Raw genomic sequence first — 20284 nt, forward strand, 5'->3', positions numbered from 1 at the left:
GAGACCAGCGTCTGGTGATGTCTCTGCGTTCCAGACTTCAGGCTGTAATTGACTGCAAAGGATTTGTAACCAAGTATTAAAAAGTGAAAGTTTGATTTATGATTATTATTCTGTCCCATTACTTCTGGTCCCTTAACAAGTCTGAGGCACAGATGTAACTGCTGTAATTCCTGCACCGTTCACCTGATTTGGATGTAAATCCCCTCAGATTACAGCTGACAGTCTGCAGGTAAAGCACATCTTGTCCGTTTCATCTCACATCCATTGTGGTGGTGTATAGAGCCAAAAATGTTAGGATTGTGTCCATGTCCCAATATTTATGGACCTGACTGTATATGTAATACATCCGCCGTACACTACAGTCTACTCACACTGTACATGTGACATCTCCTGCTGTACACTACAGTCTACTCACACTGTACATGTGACATCTCCTGCCGTACACTACAGTCTACTCACACTGTACATGTGATACATCTCCTGCCGTACACTACAGTCTACTCACACTGTACATGTTATACATCCGCCGTACACTACAGTCTACTCACACTGTACATGTGACATCTCCTGCCGTACACTACAGTCTACTCACTATACATGTGATTCATCTCCTGCCGTACACTACAGTCTACTCACACTGTACATGTGACATCTCCTGCCGTACACTACAGTCTACTCACACTGTACATGTGACATCTCCTGCCGTACACTACAGTCTACTCACACTGTACATGTTATACATTTCCTGCCGTACACTACAGTCTACTCACACTGTACATGTGATACATCTCCTGCCATACACTACAGTCTACTCACACTGTACATGTGATACATCTCCTACCGTACACTACAGTCTACTCACACTGTACATGTGACACATCTGCCGTATACTACAGTCTACTCACACTGTACATGTGATACATCTCCAGCCGTACACTACAGTCTACTCACACTGTACATGTGACACATCTCCAGCCGTACACTACAGTCTACTCACACTGTACATGTGATACATCCGCCGTACACTACAGTCTACTCACACTGTACATGTGACATCTCCTGTCGTACACTACAGTCTACTCACACTGTACATGTGATACATCTCCTGCCGTACACTACAGTCTACTCACACTGTACATGTGATACATCTCCTGCTGTACACTACAGTCTACTCACACTGTACATGTGACATCTCCTGCTGTACACTACAGTCTACTCACACTGTACATGTGAAATCTCCTGCCGTACACTACAGTCTACTCACTGTACATCTGCTGTACACTACAGTCTACTCACACTGTACATGTGATACATCTCCTGCCGTACACTACAGTCTACTCACACTGTACATGTGATACATCCGCCGTACACTACAGTCTACTCACACTGTACATGTTATACATTTCTTGCCGTACACTACAGTCTACTCACACTGAACATGTTATACATCTCCTGCCGTACACTACAGTCTACTCACACTGTACATGTGATATATCTCCTGCCGTACACTACAGTCTACTCACACTGTACATGTGATACATCTCCTGCCGTACACTACAGTCTACTCACACTGTACATGTGATACATCCGCTGTATACTACAGTCTACTCACACTGTACATGTGACACATCCGCCGTACACTACAGTCTACTCACACTGTACATGTGACATCTCCTGCCGTACACTACAGTCTACTCACACTGTACATGTGACATCTCCTGCCGTACACTACAGTCTACTCACACTGTACATGTGACACATCTCCTGCCGTACACTACAGTCTACTCACACTGTACATGTGATAAATCTCCCGCCGTACACTACAGTCTACTCACACTGTACATGTGACATCTCCTGCCGTACACTACAGTCTACTCACACTGTACATGTGATACATCTCCTGACGTACACTACAGTCTACTCACACTGTACATGTGACACATCCGCCGTACACTACAGTCTACTCACACTGTACATGTTATACATCCGCCGTACACTACAGTCTACTCACACTGTACATGTGACATCTCCTGCTGTACACTACAGTCTACTCACACTGTACATGTGATACATCTCCTGTCGTACACTAGAGTCTACTCACACTGTACATGTGATACATCTCCTGCCGTACACTACAGTCTACTCACACTGTACATGTGATACATCTCCTGACGTACACTACAGTCTACTCACACTGTACATGTGACACATCCGCCGTACACTACAGTCTACTCACACTGTACATGTTATACATCCGCCGTACACTACAGTCTACTCACACTGTACATGTGACATCTCCTGCTGTACACTACAGTCTACTCACACTGTACATGTGATACATCTCCTGTCGTACACTAGTCTACTCACACTGTACATGTGATACATCTCCTGCCGTACACTACAGTCTACTCACACTGTACATGTGATACATCTCCTGCCGTACACTACAGTCTACTCACACTGTACACTTGACATCTCCTGCCGTACACTACAGTCTACTCACACTGTACATGTGACATCTCCTGCCATACACTACAGTCTACTCACACTGTACATTTGACATCTCCTGCCATACACTACAGTCTACTCACACTGTACATTTGACATCTCCTGCCATACACTACAGTCTACTCACACTGTACATGTGACATCTCCTGTCGTACACTACAGTCTACTCACACTGTACATGTGATACATCTCCTGCCGTACACTACAGTCTACTCGCACTGTACATGTGACATCTCCTGCCGTACACTACAGTCTACTCAAACTGTACATGTGATACATCTCCAGCCGTACACTACAGTCTACTCACACTGTACATGTGATACATCTCCTGCCGTACACTACAGTCTACTCACACTGTACATGTGACACATCTGCCGTACACTACAGTCTACTCACACTGTACATGTTATACATCCGCCGTACACTACAGTCTACTCACACTGTACATATGACATCTCCTGCTGTACACTACAGTCTACTCAAACTGTACATGTGATACATCTCCAGCCGTACACTACAGTCTACTCACACTGTACATGTGATACATCTCCTGCCGTACACTACAGTCTACTCACACTGTACATGTGATACATCTGCCGTACACTACAGTCTACTCACACTGTACATGTGACATCTCCTGCCGTACACTACAGTCTACTCACACTGTACATGTGATACATCTCCTGCCGTACACTACAGTCTACTCACACTGTACATGTGATACATCTCCAGCCGTACACTACAGTCTACTCACACTGTACATGTGACACATCTGCCGTACACTACAGTCTACTCACACTGTACATGTGACATCTCCTGCTGTACACTACAGTCTACTCACACTGTACATGTGAAATCTCCTGCCGTACACTACAGTCTACTCACACTGTACATGTGACATCTCCTGCCGTACACTACAGTCTACTCACACTGTACATGTGATACATCTCCTGCCGTACACTACAGTCTACTCACACTGTACATGTGATACATCTCCTGCCGTACACTACAGTCTACTCACAATGTACATGTGATACATCTCCTGCCGTACACTACAGTCTACTCACACTGTACATGTGATACATCTCCTGCCGTACACTACAGTCTACTCACACTGTACATGTGACACATCTCCTGCCGTACACTACAGTCTACTCACACTGTACATGTGACACATCTCCTGCCGTACACTACAGTCTACTCACACTGTACATGTGACACATCTCCTGCCGTACACTACAGTCTACTCACACTGTACATGTGATACATCTCCTGCCGTACACTACAGTCTACTCACACTGTACATGTGACACATCCGCCGTACACTACAGTCTACTCACACTGTACATATGATACATCTCCTGCCGTACACTACAGTCTACCCACACTGTACATGTGATACATCTCCTGCCGTACACTACAGTCTACTCACACTGTACATGTGACATCTCCTGCCGTACACTACAGTCTACTCACACTGTACATGTGATACATTTGCCGTACACTACAGTCTACTCACACTGTACATGTTATACATCTCCTGCCGTACACTACAGTCTACTCACACTGTACATGTGATACATTTGCCGTACACTACAGTCTACTCACACTGTACATGTTATACATCTCCTGCCGTACACTACAGTCTACTCACACTGTACATGTGATACATTTGCCGTACACTACAGTCTACTCACACTGTACATGTTATACATCTCCTGCCGTACACTACAGTCTACTCACACTGTACATGTGACATCTCCTGCCGTACACTACAGTCTACTCACACTGTACATGTGATACATTTGCCGTACACTACAGTCTACTCACACTGTACATGTTATACATCTCCTGCCGTACACTACAGTCTTCTCACACTGTACATGTTATACATTTGCCGTACACTACAGTCTACTCACACTGTACATGTGACATCTCCTGCCGTACACTACAGTCTACTCACACTGTACATGTGATACATTTGCCGTACACTACAGTCTACTCACACTGTACATGTGACATCTCCTGTCGTACACTACAGTCTACTCACTCTGTACATATGATACATCTCCTGCCGTACACTACAGTCTACCCACACTGTACATGTGATACATCTCCTGCCGTACACTACAGTCTACTCACACTGTACATGTGACATCTCCTGTCGTACACTACAGTCTACTCACACTGTACATGTGATACATTTGCCGTACACTACAGTCTACTCACACTGTACATGTTATACATCTCCTGCCGTACACTACAGTCTTCTCACACTGTACATGTTATACATTTGCCGTACACTACAGTCTACTCACACTGTACATGTGACATCTCCTGCCGTACACTACAGTCTACTCACACTGTACATGTGATACATTTGCCGTACACTACAGTCTACTCACACTGTACATGTCACATCTCCTGCCGTACACTACAGTCTACTCACACTGTACATGTGACACATCCGCCGTACACTACAGTCTACTCACACTGTACATGTTATACATCTCCTGCCGTACACTACAGTCTACTCACACTGTACATGTGACATCTCCTGCCGTACACTACAGTCTACTCACACTGTACATGTTATACATCTCCTGCCGTACACTACAGTCTACTCACACTGTACATGTTATACATCTCCTGCCGTACACTACAGTCTACTCACACTGTACATGTGATACATCCGCCGTACACTACAGTCTACTCACACTGTACATGTGACACATCCGCCGTACACTAGTCTACTCACACTGTACATGTGATACATCTCCTGCCGTACACTACAGTCTACTCACACTGTACATGTGATACATCCGCCGTACACTACAGTCTACTCACACTGTACATGTGACATCTCCTGTCGTACACTACAGTCTACTCACACTGTACATGTGATACATCTGCTGTACACTACAGTCTACTCACACTGTACATGTGACATCTCCTGCCGTACACTACAGTCTACTCACACTGTACATGTGATACATCTCCTGCCGTACACTACAGTCTACTCACACTGTACATGTGATACATCTCCTGCCGTACACTACAGTCTACTCACACTGTACATGTGACATCTCCTGTCGTACACTACAGTCTACTCACACTGTACATGTGATACATCTCCTGCCGTACACTACAGTCTACTCACACTGTACATGTGACATCTCCTGCCGTACACTACAGTCTACTCACACTGTACATGTGATACATCTGCTGTACACTACAGTCTACTCACACTGTACATGTGACATCTCCTGCCGTACACTACAGTCTACTCACACTGTACATGTGATACATCTCCTGCCGTACACTACAGTCTACTCACACTGTACATGTGATACATCTCCTGCCGTACACTACAGTCTACTCACACTGTACATGTGATACATCTCCTGCCGTACACTACAGTCTACCCACACTGTACATGTGACATCTCCTGCCGTACACTACAGTCTACTCACACTGTACATGGAAACCTAGAATGTGTCGGCAGATAAGAACCATTTGGCCCATCTAGTCTGCCCAATATACTGAATACTATGGATAGCCCCCGGCCCTATCTTATATGAAGGATGGCCTTATGCCTATCCCATGCATGCTTAACCTCCTTCACTGTATTTGCAGCTACCACTTCTGCAGGAAGGCTATTCCATGCATCCACTACTCTCTCAGTAAAGTAATACTTCCTTATATTACTTTTAAACCTTTGCCCCTCTAATTTAAAACTGTGTCCTCTTGTGGTAGTTTTTCTTCTTTTAAATATGCTCTCCTCCTTTACCGAGTTGATTCCCTTTATGTATTTAAAAGTTTCTATCATACATGTTATACATCTCCCGCCGTACACTACAGTCTACTCACACTGTACATGTGATACATCTCCTGCCGTACACTACAGTCTACTCACACTGTACATGTTATACATCTCCTGCCGTACACTACAGTCTACTCACACTGTACATGTGATACGGTACATCTCCTGCCGTACACTACAGTCTACTCACACTGTACATGTTATACATTTCCTGCCGTACACTACAGTCTACTCACACTGTACATGCGATACATCTCCTGCCATACACTACAGTCTACTCACACTGTACATGTGATACATCCGCTGTACAATACAGTCTACTCACACTGTACATGTGATACATCCGCTGTACACTACAGTCTACTCACACTGTACATGTGACATCTCCTGCCGTACACTACAGTCTACTCACACTGTACATGTTATACATTTCCTGCCGTACACTACAGTCTACTCACACTGTACATGCGATACATCTCCTGCCGTACACTACAGTCTACCCACACTGTACATGTGATACATCTCCTGCCGTACACTACAGTCTACTCACACTGTACATGTTATACATTTCCTGCCGTACACTACAGTCTACTCACACTGTACATGTGATACATCTCCTGCCGTACACTACAGTCTACTCACACTGTACATGTGATACATCTCCTACCGTACACTACAGTCTACTCACACTGTACATGTGATACATCTCCTGCCGTACACTACAGTCTACTCACACTGTACATGTGACACATCTCCTGCCGTACACTACAGTCTACTCACACTGTACATGTGATACATCTCCTGCCGTACACTACAGTCTACTCACACTGTACATGCGATACATCTCCTACCGTACACTACAGTCTACTCACACTGTACATGTGATACATCTCCTGCCGTACACTACAGTCTACTCACACTGTACATGTGATACATCTCCTACCGTACACTACAGTCTACTCACACTGTACATGTGATACATCTCCTGCCGTACACTACAGTCTACTCACACTGTACATGTGACACATCTCCTGCCGTACACTACAGTCTACTCACACTGTACATGTGACATCTCCTGCCGTACACTACAGTCTACTCACACTGTACATGTGACATCTCCTGTCGTACACTACAGTCTACTCACACTGTACATGTGATACATCTGCCGTACACTACAGTCTACTCACACTGTACATGTTATACATCTCCTGCCGTACACTACAGTCTACTCACACTGTACATGTGACATCTCCTGCCGTACACTACAGTCTACTCACACTGTACATGTGACATCTCCTGCCGTACACTACAGTCTACTCACACTGTACATGTGACATCTCCTGTCGTACACTACAGTCTACTCACTCTGTACATGTGACATCTCCTGCCATACACTACAGTCTACTCACACTGTACATGTGATACATCTCCTGCCGTACACTCCAGTCTACTCACACTGTACATGTGACACATCTGCCGTACACTACAGTCTACTCACACTGTACATGTGACATCTCCTGTCGTACACTCCAGTCTACTCACACTGTACATGTGACATCTCCTGCTGTACACTACAGTCTACTCACACTGTACATGTGATACATCTCCTGCCGTACACTACAGTCTATTCACACTGTACATGTGATACATCTCCTGCCGTACACTACAGTCTACTCACACTGTACATGTTATACATCTCCTGCCGTACACTACAGTCTACTCACACTGTACATGTGATACATCTCCTGCCGTACACTACAGTCTACTCACACTGTACATGTGATACATCTCCTGCCGTACACTACAGTCTACTCACACTGTACATGTGATACATCCGCCGTACACTACAGTCTACTCACACTGTACATGTGATACATCTCCTGCCGTACACTACAGTCTACTCACACTGTACATGTGATACATCTCCTGCCGTACACTACAGTCTACTCACACTGTACATGTGATACATCTGCCGTACACTACAGTCTACTCACACTGTACATGTGACATCTCCTGTCGTACACTACAGTCTACTCACACTGTACATGTGATACATCTGCTGTACACTACAGTCTACTCACACTGTACATGTGACATCTCCTGCCGTACACTACAGTCTACTCACACTGTACATGTGATACATCTCCTGCCGTACACTACAGTCTACTCACGCTGTACATGTGATACATCTCCTGCCGTACACTACAGTCTACCCACACTGTACATGTGACATCTCCTGCCGTACACTACAGTCTACTCACACTGTACATGGAAACCTAGAATGTGTCGGCAGATAAGAACCATTTGGCCCATCTAGTCTGCCCAATATACTGAATACTATGGATAGCCCCCGGCCCTATCTTATATGAAGGATGGCCTTATGCCTATCCCATGCATGCTTAAACCCCTTCACTGTATTTGCAGCTACCACTTCTGCAGGAAGGCTATTCCATGCATCCACTACTCTCTCAGTAAAGTAATACTTCCTTATATTACTTTTAAACCTTTGCCCCTCTAATTTAAAACTGTGTCCTCTTGTGGTAGTTTTTCTTCTTTTAAATATGCTCTCTTCCTTTACCGAGTTGATTCCCTTTATGTATTTAAAAGTTTCTATCATACATGTTATACATCTCCCGCCGTACACTACAGTCTACTCACACTGTACATGTGATACATCTCCTGCCGTACACTACAGTCTACTCACACTGTACATGTTATACATCTCCTGCCGTACACTACAGTCTACTCACACTGTACATGTGATACATCTCCTGCCGTACACTACAGTCTACTCACACTGTACATGTGATACATCTCCTGCCGTACACTACAGTCTACTCACACTGTACATGTGATACGGTACATCTCCTACCGTACACTACAGTCTACTCACACTGTACATGTTATACATCTCCTGCCGTACACTACAGTCTACTCACACTGTACATGTGATACATCTCCTGCCGTACACTACAGTCTACTCACACTGTACATGTGATACATCTCCTGCCGTACACTACAGTCTACTCACACTGTACATGTGATACGGTACATCTCCTACCGTACACTACAGTCTACTCACACTGTACATGTTATACATCTCCTGCCGTACACTACAGTCTACTCACACTGTACATGTTATACATCTCCTGCCGTACACTACAGTCTACTCACACTGTACATGCGATACATCTCCTGCCATACACTACAGTCTACTCACACTGTACATGTGATACATCTCCTGCCGTACACTACAGTCTACTCACACTGTACATGTGATACATCCGCTGTACAATACAGTCTACTCACACTGTACATGTGATACATCCGCTGTACACTACAGTCTACTCACACTGTACATGTGACATCTCCTGCCGTACACTACAGTCTACTCACACTGTACATGTTATACATTTCCTGCCGTACACTACAGTCTACTCACACTGTACATGCGATACATCTCCTGCCGTACACTACAGTCTACCCACACTGTACATGCGATACATCTCCTGCCGTACACTACAGTCTACTCACACTGTACATGTGATACATCTCCTGCCGTACACTACAGTCTACTCACACTGTACATGTGATACATCTCCTACCGTACACTACAGTCCACTCACACTGTACATGTGATACATCTCCTGCCGTACACTACAGTCTACTCACACTGTACATGTGACATCTCCTGCCGTACACTACAGTCCACTCACACTGTACATGTGATACATCTCCTGCCGTACACTACAGTCTACTCACACTGTACATGTGATACATTTCCTGCCGTACACTACAGTCTACTCACACTGTACATGTGATACATCTCCTACCGTACACTACAGTCCACTCACACTGTACATGTGATACATCTCCTGCCGTACACTACAGTCTACTCACACTGTACATGTGACATCTCCTGCCGTACACTACAGTCTACTCACACTGTACATGTGATACATCTCCTGCCGTACACTACAGTCTACTCACACTGTACATGCGATACATCTCCTGCCGTACACTACAGTCTACTCACACTGTACATGTGATACATCTCCTGCTGTACACTACAGTCTACTCACACTGTACATGTGATACATCTCCTACCGTACACTACAGTCTACTCACACTGTACATGTGATACATCTCCTACCGTACACTACAGTCTACTCACACTGTACATGTGATACATCTCCTGCCGTACACTACAGTCTACTCACACTGTACATGTGATACATCTCCTGCCGTACACTACAGTCTACTCACACTGTACATGTGACATCTCCTGCCGTACACTACAGTCTACTCACACTGTACATGTGACATCTCCTGTCGTACACTACAGTCTACTCACACTGTACATGTGACATCTCCTGCCGTACACTACAGTCTACTCACACTGTACATGTGATACATCTGCCGTACACTACAGTCTACTCACACTGTACATGTTATACATCATCTGCCGTACACTACAGTCTACTCACACTGTACATGTTATACATCTCCTGCCGTACACTACAGTCTACTCACACTGTACATGTGACATCTCTTGCCGTACACTACAGTCTACTCACACTGTACATGTGACATCTCCTGCCGTACACTACAGTCTACTCACACTGTACATGTGACATCTCCTGTCGTACACTACAGTCTACTCACACTGTACATGTGATACATCTGCTGTACACTACAGTCTACTCACACTGTACATGTGACATCTCCTGCCGTACACTACAGTCTACTCACACTGTACATGTGATACATCTCCTGCCGTACACTACAGTCTACTCACACTGTACATGTGATACATCTCCTGCCGTACACTACAGTCTACCCACACTGTACATGTGATACATCTCCTGCCGTACACTACAGTCTACCCACACTGTACATGTGACATCTCCTGCCGTACACTACAGTCTACTCACACTGTACATGGAAACCTAGAATGTGTCGGCAGATAAGAACCATTTGGCCCATCTAGTCTGCCCAATATACTGAATACTATGGATAGCCCCCGGCCCTATCTTATATGAAGGATGGCCTTATGCCTATCCCATGCATGCTTAACCTCCTTCACTGTATTTGCAGCTACCACTTCTGCAGGAAGGCTATTCCATGCATCCACTACTCTCTCAGTAAAGTAATACTTCCTTATATTACTTTTAAACCTTTGCCCCTCTAATTTAAAACTGTGTCCTCTTGTGGTAGTTTTTCTTCTTTTAAATATGCTCTCCTCCTTTACCGAGTTGATTCCCTTTATGTATTTAAAAGTTTCTATCATACATGTTATACATCTCCCGCCATACACTACAGTCTACTCACACTGTACATGTGATACATCTCCTGCCGTACACTACAGTCTACTCACACTGTACATGTTATACATCTTCTGCCGTACACTACAGTCTACTCACACTGTATATGTGATACATCTCCTGCCGTACACTACAGTCTACTCACTATACATGTGATTCATCTCCTGCCGTACACTACAGTCTACTCACACTGTACATGTGACATCTCCTGCCGTACACTACAGTCTACTCACACTGTACATGTGACATCTCCTGCCGTACACTACAGTCTACTCACACTGTACATGTTATACATTTCCTGCCGTACACTACAGTCTACTCACACTGTACATGTGATACATCTCCTGCCATACACTACAGTCTACTCACACTGTACATGTGATACATCTCCTACCGTACACTACAGTCTACTCACACTGTACATGTGACACATCTGCCGTATACTACAGTCTACTCACACTGTACATGTGATACATCTCCAGCCGTACACTACAGTCTACTCACACTGTACATGTGACATCTCCTGTCGTACACTACAGTCTACTCACACTGTACATGTGATACATCTCCTGCCGTACACTACAGTCTACTCACACTGTACATGTGATACATCTCCTGCTGTACACTACAGTCTACTCACACTGTACATGTGACATCTCCTGCTGTACACTACAGTCTACTCACACTGTACATGTGAAATCTCCTGCCGTACACTACAGTCTACTCACTGTACATCTGCTGTACACTACAGTCTACTCACACTGTACATGTGATACATCTCCTGCCGTACACTACAGTCTACTCACACTGTACATGTGATACATCCGCCGTACACTACAGTCTACTCACACTGTACATGTTATACATTTCTTGCCGTACACTACAGTCTACTCACACTGAACATGTTATACATCTCCTGCCGTACACTACAGTCTACTCACACTGTACATGTGATACATCTCCTGCCGTACACTACAGTCTACTCACACTGTACATGTGATACATCCGCTGTATACTACAGTCTACTCACACTGTACATGTGACATCTCCTGCCGTACACTACAGTCTACTCACACTGTACATGTGATACATCTCCTGACGTACACTACAGTCTACTCACACTGTACATGTGACACATCCGCCGTACACTACAGTCTACTCACACTGTACATGTTATACATCCGCCGTACACTACAGTCTACTCACACTGTACATGTGACATCTCCTGCCGTACACTACAGTCTACTCACACTGTACATGTGATACATCTCCTGACGTACACTACAGTCTACTCACACTGTACATGTGACACATCCGCCGTACACTACAGTCTACTCACACTGTACATGTTATACATCCGCCGTACACTACAGTCTACTCACACTGTACATGTGACATCTCCTGCTGTACACTACAGTCTACTCACACTGTACATGTGATACATCTCCTGTCGTACACTAGAGTCTACTCACACTGTACATGTGATACATCTCCTGCCGTACACTACAGTCTACTCACACTGTACATGTGATACATCTCCTGACGTACACTACAGTCTACTCACACTGTACATGTGACACATCCGCCGTACACTACAGTCTACTCACACTGTACATGTTATACATCCGCCGTACACTACAGTCTACTCACACTGTACATGTGACATCTCCTGCTGTACACTACAGTCTACTCACACTGTACATGTGACATCTCCTGCCGTACACTACAGTCTACTCACACTGTACATGTGATACATCTCCTGCCGTACACTACAGTCTACTCACACTGTACATGTTATACATCTCCTGCCGTACACTACAGTCTACTCACACTGTACATGTGATACATTTGCCGTACACTACAGTCTACTCACACTGTACATGTTATACATCTCCTGCCGTACACTACAGTCTACTCACACTGTACATGTGATACATTTGCCGTACACTACAGTCTACTCACACTGTACATGTTATACATCTCCTGCCGTACACTACAGTCTACTCACACTGTACATGTGACATCTCCTGCCGTACACTACAGTCTACTCACACTGTACATGTGATACATTTGCCGTACACTACAGTCTACTCACACTGTACATGTGATACATCTCCTGCCGTACACTACAGTCTACTCACACTGTACATGTGACATCTCCTGCCGTACACTACAGTCTACTCACACTGTACATGTGACATCTCCTGCCGTACACTACAGTCTACTCACACTGTACATGTGACATCTCCTGCCATACACTACAGTCTACTCACACTGTACATGTGATACATTTGCCGTACACTACAGTCTACTCACACTGTACATGTTATACATCTCCTGCCGTACACTACAGTCTTCTCACACTGTACATGTTATACATCTCCTGCCGTACACTACAGTCTACTCACACTGTACATGTTATACATTTGCCGTACACTACAGTCTACTCACACTGTACATGTGACATCTCCTGCCGTACACTACAGTCTACTCACACTGTACATGTGATACATTTGCCGTACACTACAGTCTACTCACACTGTACATGTGACATCTCCTGTCGTACACTACAGTCTACTCACTCTGTACATATGATACATCTCCTGCCGTACACTACAGTCTACCCACACTGTACATGTGATACATCTCCTGCCGTACACTACAGTCTACTCACACTGTACATGTGACATCTCCTGTCGTACACTACAGTCTACTCACACTGTACATGTGATACATTTGCCGTACACTACAGTCTACTCACACTGTACATGTTATACATCTCCTGCCGTACACTACAGTCTTCTCACACTGTACATGTTATACATTTGCCGTACACTACAGTCTACTCACACTGTACATGTGACATCTCCTGCCGTACACTACAGTCTACTCACACTGTACATGTGACATCTCCTGTCGTACACTACAGTCTACTCACACTGTACATGTGACATCTCCTGCCGTACACTACAGTCTACTCACACTGTACATGTGACACATCCGCCGTACACTACAGTCTACTCACACTGTACATGTTATACATCTCCTGCCGTACACTACAGTCTACTCACACTGTACATGTGACATCTACTGCCGTACACTACAGTCTACTCACACTGTACATGTTATACATCTCCTGCCGTACACTACAGTCTACTCACACTGTACATGTTATACATCTCCTGCCGTACACTACAGTCTACTCACACTGTACATGTGATACATATCCTGCCGTACACTACAGTCTACTCACACTGTACATGTGATACATATCCTGCCGTACACTACAGTCTACTCACACTGTACATGTGATACATCCGCCGTACACTACAGTCTACTCACACTGTACATGTGACATCTCCTGTCGTACACTACAGTCTACTCACACTGTACATGTGATACATCTGCTGTACACTACAGTCTACTCACACTGTACATGTGACATCTCCTGCCGTACACTACAGTCTACTCACACTGTACATGTGATACATCTCCTGCCGTACACTACAGTCTACTCACACTGTACATGTGATACATCTCCTGCCGTACACTACAGTCTACCCACACTGTACATGTGACATCTCCTGCCGTACACTACAGTCTACTCACACTGTACATGGAAACCTAGAATGTGTCGGCAGATAAGAACCATTTGGCCCATCTAGTCTGCCCAATATACTGAGTACTATGGATAGCCCCCGGCCCTATCTTATATGAAGGATGGCCTTATGCCTATCCCATGCATGCTTAACCTCCTTCACTGTATTTGCAGCTACCACTTCTGCAGGAAGGCTATTCCATGCATCCACTACTCTCTCAGTAAAGTAATACTTCCTTATATTACTTTTAAACCTTTGCCCCTCTAATTTAACACTATGTCCTCTTGTGGTAGTTTTTCTTCTTTTAAATATGCTCTCCTCCTTTACCGAGTTGATTCCCTTTATGTATTTAAAAGTTTCTATCATACATGTTATACATCTCCCGCCGTACACTACAGTCTACTCACACTGTACATGTGATACATCTCCTGTCGTACACTACAGTCTACTCACACTGTACATGTTATACATCTCCTGCCGTACACTACAGTCTACTCACACTGTACATGTGATACGGTACATCTCCTGCCGTACACTACAGTCTACTCACACTGTACATGTTATACATTTCCTGCCGTACACTACAGTCTACTCACACTGTACATGCGATACATCTCCTGCCATACACTACAGTCTACTCACACTGTACATGTGATACATCCGCTGTACAATACAGTCTACTCACACTGTACATGTGATACATCCGCTGTACACTACAGTCTACTCACACTGTACATGTGACATCTCCTGCCGTACACTACAGTCTACTCACACTGTACATGTGATACATCTCCTGCCGTACACTACAGTCTACTCACACTGTACATGTGATACATCTCCTACCGTACACTACAGTCTACTCACACTGTACATGTGATACATCTCCTACCGTACACTACAGTCTACTCACACTGTACATGTGATACATCTCCTGCCGTACACTACAGTCTACTCACACTGTACATGTGATACATCTCCTGCCGTACACTACAGTCTACTCACACTGTACATGTGACACATCTCCTGCCGTACACTACAGTCTACTCACACTGTACATGTGACATCTCCTGCCGTACACTACAGTCTACTCACACTGTACATGTGACATCTCCTGTCGTACACTACAGTCTACTCACACTGTACATGTGATACATCTGCCGTACACTACAGTCTACTCACACTGTACATGTTATACATCTCCTGCCGTACACTACAGTCTACTCACACTGTACATGTGACATCTCCTGCCGTACACTACAGTCTACTCACACTGTACATGTGACATCTCCTGCCGTACACTACAGTCTACTCACACTGTACATGTGACATCTCCTGTCGTACACTACAGTCTACTCACTCTGTACATGTGACATCTCCTGCCATACACTACAGTCTACTCACACTGTACATGTGATACATCTCCTGCCGTACACTCCAGTCTACTCACACTGTACATGTGACACATCTGCCGTACACTACAGTCTACTCACACTGTACATGTGATACATCTCCTACCGTACACTCCAGTCTACTCACACTGTACATGTGACATCTCCTGCTGTACACTACAGTCTACTCACACTGTACATGTGATACATCTCCTGCCGTACACTACAGTCTATTCACACTGTACATGTGATACATCTCCTGCCGTACACTACAGTCTACTCACACTGTACATGTTATACATCTCCTGCCGTACACTACAGTCTACTCACACTGTACATGTGATACATCTCCTGCCGTACACTACAGTCTACTCACACTGTACATGTGATACATCTCCTGCCGTACACTACAGTCTACTCACACTGTACATGTGATACATCCGCCGTACACTACAGTCTACTCACACTGTACATGTGATACATCTCCTGCCGTACACTACAGTCTACTCACACTGTACATGTGATACATCTCCTGCCGTACACTACAGTCTACTCACACTGTACATGTGATACATCTGCCGTACACTACAGTCTACTCACACTGTACATGTGACATCTCCTGTCGTACACTACAGTCTACTCACACTGTACATGTGATACATCTGCTGTACACTACAGTCTACTCACACTGTACATGTGACATCTCCTGCCGTACACTACAGTCTACTCACACTGTACATGTGACATCTCCTGCCATACACTACAGTCTACTCACACTGTACATGTGATACATCTCCTGCCGTACACTACAGTCTACTCACACTGTACATGTGACACATCTGCCGTACACTACAGTCTACTCACACTGTACATGTGACATCTCCTGTCGTACACTCCAGTCTACTCACACTGTACATGTGACATCTCCTGCCGTACACTACAGTCTACTCACACTGTACATGTGATACATCTCCTGCCGTACACTACAGTCTACTCACACTGTACATGTGATACATCTCCTGCCGTACACTACAGTCTACTCACACTGTACATGTGATACATCCGCTGTACAATACAGTCTACTCACACTGTACATGTGATACATCCGCTGTACACTACAGTCTACTCACACTGTACATGTGACATCTCCTGCCGTACACTACAGTCTACTCACACTGTACATGTTATACATTTCCTGCCGTACACTACAGTCTACTCACACTGTACATGCGATACATCTCCTGCCGTACACTACAGTCTACCCACACTGTACATGCGATACATTTCCTGCCGTACACTACAGTCTACTCACACTGTACATGTGATACATCTCCTGCCGTACACTACAGTCTACTCACACTGTACATGTGACATCTCCTGTCATACACTACAGTCTACTCACACTGTACATGTGACATCTCCTGCCGTACACTACAGTCTACTCACACTGTACATGTGATACATCTCCTGCCGTACACTACAGTCTACTCACACTGTACATGCGATACATCTCCTGCCGTACACTACAGTCTACTCACACTGTACATGTGATACATCTCCTGCCGTACACTACAGTCTACTCACACTGTACATGTGATACATCTCCTACCGTACACTACAGTCTACTCACACTGTACATGTGATACATCTCCTACCGTACACTACAGTCTACTCACACTGTACATGTGATACATCTCCTGCCGTACACTACAGTCTACTCACACTGTACATGTGACACATCTCCTGCTGTACACTACAGTCTACTCACACTGTACATGTGACATCTCCTGCCGTACACTACAGTCTACTCACACTGTACATGTGACATCTCCTGTCGTACACTACAGTCTACTCACACTGTACATGTGATACATCTGCCGTACACTACAGTCTACTCACACTGTACATGTTATACATCATCTGCCGTACACTACAGTCTACTCACACTGTACATGTGATACATCTCCTGCCGTACACTACAGTCTACTCACACTGTACATGTTATACATCTCCTGCCGTACACTACAGTCTACTCACACTGTACATGTGACATCTCCTGCCGTACACTACAGTCTACTCACACTGTACATGTAACATCTCCTGCCGTACACTACAGTCTACTCACACTGTACATGTGATACATCTCCTGCCGTACACTACAGTCTACTCACACTGTACATGTTATACATCTCCTGCCGTACACTACAGTCTACTCACACTGTACATGTGACATCTCCTGCCGTACACTACAGTCTACTCACACTGTACATGTGACATCTCCTGCCGTACACTACAGTCTACTCACACTGTACATGTGACATCTCCTGTCGTACACTACAGTCTACTCACACTGTACATGTGATACATCTGCTGTACACTACAGTCTACTCACACTGTACATGTGACATCTCCTGCCGTACACTACAGTCTACTCACACTGTACATGTGACATCTCCTGCCGTACACTACAGTCTACTCACACTGTACATGTGATACATCTCCTGCCGTACACTACAGTCTACTCACACTGTACATGTGATACATCTCCTGCCGTACACTACAGTCTACCCACACTGTACATGTGACATCTCCTGCCGTACACTACAGTCTACTCACACTGTACATGGAAACCTAGAATGTGTCGGCAGATAAGAACCATTTGGCCCATCTAGTCTGCCCAATATACTGAATACTATGGATAGCCCCCGGCCCTATCTTATATGAAGGATGGCCTTATGCCTATCCCATGCATGCTTAACCTCCTTCACTGTATTTGCAGCTACCACTTCTGCAGGAAGGCTATTCCATGCATCCACTACTCTCTCAGTAAAGTAATACTTCCTTATATTACTTTTAAACCTTTGCCCCTCTAATTTAAAACTGTGTCCTCTTGTGGTAGTTTTTCTTCTTTTAAATATGCTCTCCTCCTTTACCGAGTTGATTCCCTTTGTGTATTTAAAAGTTTCTATCATACATGTTATACATCTCCCGCCGTACACTACAGTCTACTCACACTGTACATGTGATACATCTCCTGCCGTACACTACAGTCTACTCACACTGTACATGTTATACATCTCCTGCCGTACACTACAGTCTACTCACACTGTACATGTGATACGGTACATCTCCTGCCGTACACTACAGTCTACTCACACTGTACATGTTATACATTTCCTGCCGTACACTACAGTCTACTCACACTGTACATGCGATACATCTCCTGCCATACACTACAGTCTACTCACACTGTACATGTGATACATCTCCTGCCGTACACTACAGTCTACTCACACTGTACATGTGATACATCCGCTGTACAATACAGTCTACTCACACTGTACATGTGATACATCCGCTGTACACTACAGTCTACTCACACTGTACATGTGACATCTCCTGCCGTACACTACAGTCTACTCACACTGTACATGTTATACATTTCCTGCCGTACACTACAGTCTACTCACACTGTACATGCGATACATCTCCTGCCGTACACTACAGTCTACTCACACTGTACATGCGATACATCTCCTGCCGTACACTACAGTCTACTCACACTGTACATGTGATACATCTCCTGCCGTACACTACAGTCTACTCACACTGTACATGTGATACATCTCCTACCGTACACTA

Source organism: Bufo bufo, chromosome 2, assembly GCF_905171765.1.
Source record: "Bufo bufo chromosome 2, aBufBuf1.1, whole genome shotgun sequence".
Lineage (NCBI taxonomy): Eukaryota > Metazoa > Chordata > Amphibia > Anura > Bufonidae > Bufo > Bufo bufo.